The sequence below is a fragment of the Ranitomeya imitator genome, chromosome 4, assembly GCF_032444005.1.
Source record: "Ranitomeya imitator isolate aRanImi1 chromosome 4, aRanImi1.pri, whole genome shotgun sequence".
Classification (NCBI taxonomy): domain Eukaryota; kingdom Metazoa; phylum Chordata; class Amphibia; order Anura; family Dendrobatidae; genus Ranitomeya; species Ranitomeya imitator.
This window is the reverse complement of record NC_091285.1, coordinates 697,915,384-697,922,725: the sequence shown is the minus strand read 5'-3', so window position 1 is coordinate 697,922,725 and position 7,342 is coordinate 697,915,384.

Below are 7,342 nucleotides of genomic sequence, written 5' to 3'. Positions count from 1 at the left end.
GGACAGAAAGATAATCCTTTCTGTAGAACGGTCAGTTCCGCTGGTGACAGGGAATAGCTGGAGATGTTAACCACTTGATTGGCTGGCTTACCTGGCTTCGGGTCACCATCCTTTCGCCGCGATCTTCGGGTTGGTCTGTTTGATGTCGTCCTCCCCTGCGGCCTGTGGCTAAAAAATGTTGCCTGTTGGAACCGGTGGAGGAGTCACTGCCGGAGCTGTAGTACCCTGGCCTCCTGGAGTAGTTGCGACACCGCCAGTTTGTAGTGTTGGACAAGTCGCTCCATCGATATACCTTGTCGTTAGCGTAGTCTTCGCTATCTCTCTGGAACTTGAGTCTCTTACGTTCCTGCAGGTTCCTCTCGAACTCCGTGATGGCTTTGTCACTTTTTGTTTTGAGTGCCGTCCAATCGGTAGAGGAAAGGGTGGTCGTCAGCTGGGTCTCGATGGCCTGGATGTTTTTTTGAACGTCAATAATTTCCTTCTGGGTTTTGTGTAAAGATCCGTTTTTAGGAGTCCATTAGCATTTTTCAGTACCAGGGTATCTAAGAAAGAAGTAGCATTCCCGGACCGCCCGCATCACTTCCAGTGCCGCAGGTCCTACTTCCGACGTGGTGTTGCATTGTATATATATATAAATATATCATATTATGTCACTGTTACCATGTTCGTTCCCCTGTTGTTTTACCCATTCCTTTGTCTCTTTTTTCCAGGCTGGGAACTTTATTTATTTTTGTTTTGGAATATCAGTTATTGTATATATTATATATTTATTGTTTGTTTTTGTTTTTTTATTTCTTTCTGTAGCGATTATATGATTAAGGCCCTGGTAGGGCCGAAACGTCATAATAATTACCTCTGGTCGCTTTTCATGTAACACAGTTACACTTGTTAATAAACTCTCCACTATTTTGCAAATACACATATAGAGTGTGCGGTGTACTATATTCTTCGTGTACGTGGGGCTTATACAGCCCACTACACCTGCACCTCTCTCCCTCATTATCCTGAGTGCGCGCCAATTTTTTTTAGATATCTTAGAACAAGCATTTTAGGGGCTTTGTAAGGTGTCATCAATGTGTCCATACCAGCAATTAAGTTCTATGTTAACCCCTTAATGACCAGAGGTATTTTTGATTTTGCATTTTTGCTTTTTGCTTTTTTTTCTTCCCATAACCTTTAGCAAATTTTGTCAAAATGCCATGTGTGGGCTTGTTTTTTTTTATATTTTATATTACCGTATATACTCGAGTATAAGCCGAGATTTTCAGCCCACTTTTTTGGGCTGAAAGTGACCCTCTCGACTTATACTCGAGTCAGTGCCAGCTGGGGGGTCGGCGGGTGAGGGGGAGTGGCGCGGTGACATACTCACCTGCTCCTGGTGCAGTCCCTGCATGTCCGAAGGTCTCCGGGCAGCTCTTCCTGTGTTAAGCGGTCACGTGGTACTGCTCATTTAAAGTAATGAATATGCATGCCTATTCATTACTTTAATCAGCGGTACGTGACCGCTGAACACAGGACGATGCCGCCGGCTCCCGGAGACCATCTGACAGTGAGATGCTGCCAGGGACCGCCCCGGGAGCAGGTGATTATGACGGGGGAGGGGCAGCATTGCGCGATAGTCACCTGTACTCCGTTCCATCGCTGCGCGCTGCTCTGTCTTCCGTCCTCTGGCTGTGACTGTGCAGGTCAGAGGGCGCGATGACGCGACTAGTGTGCGCGCCGCCCTCTGCCTGAACAGTCAGTGCGGAGGACGGGGAAGACAGAGCAGCATGCAGTGGTTGAACGAGGAAGGTGACTATCGCTGGTGCCGGGGGCCTGAGCGAAGAGAGGTGAGTATGTGATTTTTTTTATTTTAATCACAGCAAATGGGGCAAATGTATGGAACATCTCATGGGGCAAATGTATGGAGCATCTCATGGGGCAAATGTATGGAGCATCTCATGGGGCAAATATATGGAGCATCTCATGGGGCAAATGTATGGAGCATCTCATGGGGCAAATGTATGGAGCATCTCATGGGGCAAATGTATGGAGCATTTCATGGGGCAAATGTATGGAGCATCTAATGGGGCAAATGTATTGAGCATCTCATGGGGCAAATGTGTGGAGCATCTCATGGGGCCATAATGTGTGGAGCATCTCATGGGGCCATCAACCTTTATGCAGCACTATATTGGGCAAATGTTTCTATGGAGCATCTTATGGGGCCATTATTAACCTTTGTGCAGCATTATACGGGGTATATTTTAATATGGAGCATCTTATGGGGCCATCATAAACTTTATGGAGCATTATATGGGGCTCCTGATTCAATATGGATATTCAAAAACACTTAACCTACTGATGTCTCAATTAATTTTATTTTTATTGGTATCTATTTTTACTTTTGACATTTACCAGTAGCTGCTGCATTTCCCACCCTAGGCTTATACTCGAGTCAATAAGTTTTCCCAGTTTTTTGTGGCAAAATTAGGGGGGTCGGCTTATACTCGGGTCGGCTTATACTTGTGTATATACGTGAAGACACAAAAGAGAATAGTAAAACCAAAAACACTCAGTTTGAAAAAATGTTGCAGTAATCCGCAAGTGCTAGTAAAAGATGTAAAAAACAGGGTATTTGGTTGACACGTTTTTTGCAAAAAATGTATACTAAGCTGCTCTACCAATCTTCACGGTATACCCTTATCAGAGCAGTCCTAACTAATGTATGCAATCCCTATCTGATGTATTTAAAAACCTGATCATCTGTATATTACCTGTGTGAACAGGGTTCAGAGAGAAAAAATCCATGTGTGCATACAGGGTAGAACAGCTTTGTGTATATACGGTATATTGATTGATCAGGCGATTCAGAACGCAGCATTACCAAATATGTACATATTTGAATTTTTTATTGTTTTACTTTGAATGGGTCGAAAGGGGGTGATTTGAACGTTTATATTCTTTTATTTTTTCTGTATGTAGCAGAAATGCTCACTTGCTATGAGCACCGACCACCTTTGCTTGTCATGCTGACCTTTCAGTGACCCACTGAATAAATCAGCTGACATGTGTCTGGAAAGTTGCAGGCTCATTGCCGAAGCCGCACCAACCATGGGGAGACCGACATTGGCATACTATTACGCCCGATGTGGAAAATGACGGAACAGTATATCATTAATGTTTATTTATATAGCACCATTAATTCCATTGTGTTGTACATGAGAAGGGGTTACATCAAAATACAAATATCACTTACAGTAAACTAAACTAACAATGACAGACTAATACAGAGGGAAGAGGACCCTGACCTTGCGGGCTTACACTCTACATGATTATGGGGAAGGAGACAGTTGGTCAAGGGTTGCAGTAGCTCCAATGGTGTTGAGGTGGCCGTGTGGACTGTGGTCATTACAGGTTGTAAGCTTCCTTGAAGAGATGGGTTTTCAGGTTTCTTTTGAAGGATCCAAATGTGGTGGATAACCGGATGTGTTGGGGCACAGAATTCCAGAGGGTGGGGGATATTCGGGAGAAGTCTTGGAGGTGAGTTGTTGAGGAGCAAATAAGTGTTGAGGAGAGAAGGAGGTCTTGGGAAAACCGGAGATTATGTGAGGGAAGATATTGAGAGATTAGTGTCACGCACGCGCCCAGACTGGTTGGCGCGGGCATACGGGGGTGTGGCCCCACTGGACCACAGACCAAACTTCCCTGGAAGGGGCGTGACTAAGTAGCTTCCTAGGTGTTCGCTGGAGCCTCTGATGGTGAGGTCAGACTTGTGCAATAGGATGCTACCAGGTGCCACTCCAGGGTGATGTCTGGCTGTGGCTGCTGATCCCACTAAGGAACGGAGCGGGCACGGCTGGCACTCTGGCTGACAGGCGGGCACGGCTGGGACACAGACAGGCAGACGGGTACAACAGAGACACTGGCGGGCAGGCGGACACGGCTGGCTCTCTGGTAGGCAGGTGGGTACGGCTGAGACAGGGCTGGCAGAGACACGGCAGAGAACACCGGGCTGGCAGAGACACGGCAGGAAACAGGACTGGCTAGGACAGCAGGAACACAGGACTGGAAGGCAGGGCAGGAACGGCAGGACTGGCAGGAACACAGGATACACAGGACTGGCTAGGACGGCAGGAAACACAGGACTGGTTGATGTGTTGTATGAATCAGGCTGCACTCTGATGACACCCGAGTGCAGTCCTATTGTGAGTGTGAAGAAGGAACAGGTAGTGACCTGTACACACAGAAGAAGCAGGAACGGAAACAAGCCAGAAGGAAAGGAGACTAGCAGAAAGGAATGAGGTATGAAGAAACAGGTTGGGACCTGTTCACACAGGAGAGGAGTGCAAGACTGTAGATAGGTGTGGAAAAGCAGCAAGAGATAGTGAAGCAACAAAAGCTGAGCAGAGCCACAAAGAATGTGGAGAGAAGCTGCAGCAAGAGATACTGCAGAAGCTTAAGCAGAGTGAAACTGCAAGGATTGCAGAGAGGAACTGCAGCAAGAGGTTTCTGCAGCAACGGGAGCGGAGCCGAGTAGAACAGAGCAGAACCGCAGGAGTGCGGAGCAGCGGTAAAGCCACCAAGATACAGAGCCGGCAGAGCCGCTAGAGTGCGGAGAGTAAGCAGACAGAGAACACAAGGAAAGACACAGCAGGGAAGGAAGCCACAGACAAGGAGACCGAGATAGGACTAAGTACAGACAAGGCAATGGAAAAAAAGACACAAGGTCAAAGACACAGGGACAAAGACACTGGGACCAGGATATTCTGCCTCCTGGAGGGCGGACTACAAGTACAAGGCTATAGCACAGAGAAAAGCTCAGAGGGAAAACTCAGAGCAAGGCCAGGCAAACTCAGCAGCTAAACACTAACTGAGCTAACACATTGCACAGGCCCAGACCACAGGGTGGAGCTGCACTATATACTGGAGGCCTCTTGGTAATTGGTCAGGAACTGATTGGACAGATGCACCTGATTCCCATAAGAACCAGAGAGTTCAGGCGCCGGCCCCCTATACACATAGCCATGAGGCATGCAGAGAGCAGAGACACAGAACATGGAGCTGGCATTAAAGAGAAAGCACATCATGGCCTGGAGCAGTGGGTAAGATTGTGTGAGAGATGTGAGGCCATGCTGCGATGCCAGCAGAGTTGTTACAATTAGTTTGGAAATATACGGAGGAAAAAGGTTATGAATGGCTTAGTAGGTCAGTGTTAGAAGTTTAAACTGGATACGCTGGGAAATTTGGAGCCAGTAAAGGGATTTTCTAAGAGGGGAAGCAGGAATGTAGCGAGGAGAGAGATTAATTAGTTATGCAGCAGAGTTAAGGATGGACTGGAGGGGTGCGAGAGTGTTAGAAGGTAGGCCACAGAGGAGGATGTTGCAGTAGTCGAGGCGGGAGATGATTAGAGCATGCACAAGCATTTTGGTAGAGTGAGGGTTGAGGAAAGGACGGATTCTGGAAATATTTTTGAGCTGGAGGCGACAGGATGTGGCAAGAGCTTGGATGTGCGGTTTGATGGACAGGACAGATTCCAGGGTTATTCCGAGGCAGCGGATTTTGGGGACAGGGGAAAGTGTGATTTCATTTATTTTGATAGATAGATCAGGTAGGGAAGATATGCGAGATGGAGGTAAGATAATTAGTTCAGATTTGTCCACATTGAGCTTGAGGAAGCAAGAGGAGAAGGAGGAGGATATGGCTGATAGACACTCTGGGATTCTGGAGAGCAGAGAGGTGACATCTGGGCCAGAGAGGTAGATCTGAGTGTCATCAGCATATAGATGTACTGGAAGTTATAAGACCTAATGAGTTGTCCCAGGCCGAATGTAAAGATTGAGAGAGTTAAGGCCCCGTCACACATAGCGACACTAAAGCGATCCCGACAACGATACGACCTGTCAGGGATCGTTGCTGCGTCGCTATGTAGTCGCTGGTGAGATGTCAAACAGTGAGATCTCCCCAACGACGCAGCAGCGATGCGGCGACCTGTAGCGACCTGTAGCGATCTGTACAAGGATGCTATTTCATGACGATTCAATGGGACGTCCTGTCAACGAGGTCGTTGGTAAGGTGTCAAACACAGCGATGTGTTCTACCCAGCGGGACCTCAACGATCAAAAAATAGTCCAGGCCATTCCGACACGACCAGCGATCTCACAGCAGGGGCCTGGTCGCTGCTATGTGTCACACATAGCGAGATCGCTACTGAGGTCGCTGTTGCGTCACAAAACTTGTGACTCAGCAGCGATCTCGCTAGCGATCTCGCTATGTGTGACGGGGGCTTAAGGGCCCAAGGACAGAGCCTTGAGGGACACGAACAGAGAAGGGGCGAGATGAAAAGGTAGTATGAGAGTAGGAAATGCTAAATGTGCAGTTGGTAGGGTATGAGGAGATCCAAGATAGGGCGAGGTCTTTGACCCCAAAGGAAGAGAGGATCTGTAGTAGGAGGCAGTGGTTAACTGTGTCGAAGGCAGAGGACAGGTCTAGAAGGAGGAGTATAGAGAATTGTCTGTTAGCTTTGGCTGTAAGTAAGTCATTATTAATTTTGGTCGGGGCAGTCTCAGTGGAATGGTGGGAACGAAAGCCAGATCGTAGGTTGTTGAAGAGAGAGTTAGATGCAAAGTGAGAGTAAAATTCAGCATGGACGTGCTGCTCAAGGAGTTTGGATGCAAATGGCAGCAAAGATATGGGGCGATAGCTGGACATAGCGCTACGGTCAAGGGATGGCTTTTTGAGGATAGGTGTGATTGTGGCATGTGTGAAGGCAGAAGGGAAGGTACCAGAAGTTAGTGATAGGTTGAAGAGATGGGTTAGGGATGGGATAAGTGTGGTGGTGAGGTTTGGGAGGAGGTAGGATGTTATGGGGTAAAGTGCACAAGTGGTGTGGTGTGATTTGGAGAGAAGATGAGCAAGCTCCCCTTCAGTGATTTTGGAGAGGGAAGTTAAGGGGTTTAGGAATTGGTCTGGTATACAAACAGGTTGTGATGGTTTGACGACAAAAATTTGCCTTGTTTGGTCGATATTATTTTTGAAGTGCGTGGCAAAGTCCTCGGTAATGATTAGGAATCTTGGAGGGGGCAGTGGTGGGCGGAGGAGGGAGTTAAAAGTGTTGAACAACTGTTTGGGGTTGTGGGATAAGGAAAACGCGAGGCTTGTGAAGTAGGCCTTTTCAGCAGAGGTGAGAGCTGATTTGAATGCGAGTGTTGCTTGTTTGAGTGCAGTGAAATCATCTTGCGAATGTGTTTTCTTCTGCCTTTCTGCAATTCTGGATGCTTGCCAAAGCTTTTTAGTGATGTTATTGTGCCAGGGTTGCCTATTGGTTTGTCACACTCTGCTGTGCATGAAAGGGGCGACCATG